Source organism: Hipposideros armiger, unplaced genomic scaffold, assembly GCF_001890085.2.
Source record: "Hipposideros armiger isolate ML-2016 unplaced genomic scaffold, ASM189008v1 scaffold_611, whole genome shotgun sequence".
Lineage (NCBI taxonomy): Eukaryota > Metazoa > Chordata > Mammalia > Chiroptera > Hipposideridae > Hipposideros > Hipposideros armiger.
Window position 1 is genome coordinate 493360 of NW_017731961.1, and position 1673 is coordinate 495032.

Below are 1673 nucleotides of genomic sequence, written 5' to 3' on the forward strand. Positions count from 1 at the left end.
ATTTATATACATCACAAAGTAATAACCCAAATAAGTCTAATACCCAGTTGACATTGTACATTGTTACTGCAATATTATTGACTATATTCCCTATGCTGTACTTTATATCCCTGTGACTACTTTTTTAAAATTGTGGTTGACAGTCAATATTATTTTATATTATTTTCAGGTGTACATAATAGTGGTTAGAAATTTATGTAATTTATAAAGTCATTCCCTGATAAATCTAGTACCCATCTGACACTATACATATAGTTTTTACAATATTATTGACTATCTTCTCCATTCTGTATTTTATACCCCCATGATTATTTTGTAACTACCAACTTGTATTTCTTAATATCTTCACCTTTCTCACACACTCCCAACCCCCATCCCATCTAGTAATCATCAGTTTCTTCTCTGTATCTATGAGACTGTTTCTGTTTTGTTTGTTTATTTTGTTCTTTAGATTCCACATATAAGTGAGATCATATGGTATTTGTCTTTCCTGTCTGACTTACTTCATTTAGCATAATACCCTCTAGGTCCAGCCATGTTATTGTAATGGTAAGATTTCGTTCTTTTTTATGCCAAAATAATATTCCATTGTCTATATGTACCACCTCTTTTTTACCCAACCGCATATTGATGGGCATTTGGTTGTTTCCATATTTTGGCTATTGTAAATAGCTGTGCAGTGAACATAAGGGTCATATATCTTTTCTCTTTTTTTTTTTGACAGATTCTGCCTCAGCTTTATTTGCACAAATAGCTCAGGAGGACACCAGCTCCATGCAGACAGCAGCTCAAGGGTCACACCAGTCCTTCCATCCTCACATTAGCAGACAGAGGCCTCTACTCTGGAGCCTTCGTGGGAGCCTGGGCACCTTTGGGAGCCGGAGCCTGGGCACCTTTGGAGCCGGAGCCTGAGCTGGAGGCAGAGTTGCAGCTGCAGGCATGGCTGGGGCCTTGGTTTGAGCCTTGGCCTTGGTCTTTGGCCGGCAGAGCCTGAGACCCTTGGCAATGTGGGTGCGGGCACGTTTCCCAAGCTTGGAGTGGGCGATGTAGGCAAGTCGACTGAGCTTGCGGCTGCCGCCCTTTGGGATCTTGGGCTTGACCTCCTTGGGCTTTACAAGGGCCTTGATGGCCTCAGCCCGTGCACTCATGGCCTTGGTATTATTGGCTTGCATCTTCTTCAGGCCCTTCTTGTTGTGCTTTTTGGCAAAGCGCATGTTCCACAGGAACTTGGGGTCCACCCCCTTAAGAGATTCATGTCTTTGTGATCGGGGTTTCTTGATGCCGTTTCTGTGCCATTTTCAGGACTGGTTGTGTGTGGTGTGGTTCTTGGACTTGTCCATGTCTGCACCCAAGCCCACCCATATATCTTTTCAAATTAGTTTTTTAAATTTCTTCAGATATACACCCAGGAGTGGAATTGCTGGGTCATTAGGTAGTTCTATTTTTTATTTTTTGAGGAAGCTCCGTACTGTTTTCTATAGTGGCTGCACCAATTTGCAGTCCTCCAATGGTGCAAAAGGGTTCTCTTCTCTATATCTGTGCCAATACTTGTTGTTTGTTTATTTATTGATGATGGACATTCTAAAGAGTGTACTTTTTTTTTGCATTTTCATGATGATTAGTGACATTGAGCATAATTCCATATATCTATTAGCCAACTGTATGTCCTCTTT

The 1673-nt window shown here is 41.2% G+C and overlaps 1 pseudogene; it reads right to left on the reverse strand.

Annotated features, from left to right (window-relative positions):
• Positions 1 to 789: 789 nt before the first annotated feature.
• Positions 790 to 1340, reverse strand: LOC109372089 (60S ribosomal protein L29 pseudogene; annotated as a pseudogene).
• Positions 1341 to 1673: the final 333 nt, after the last annotated feature.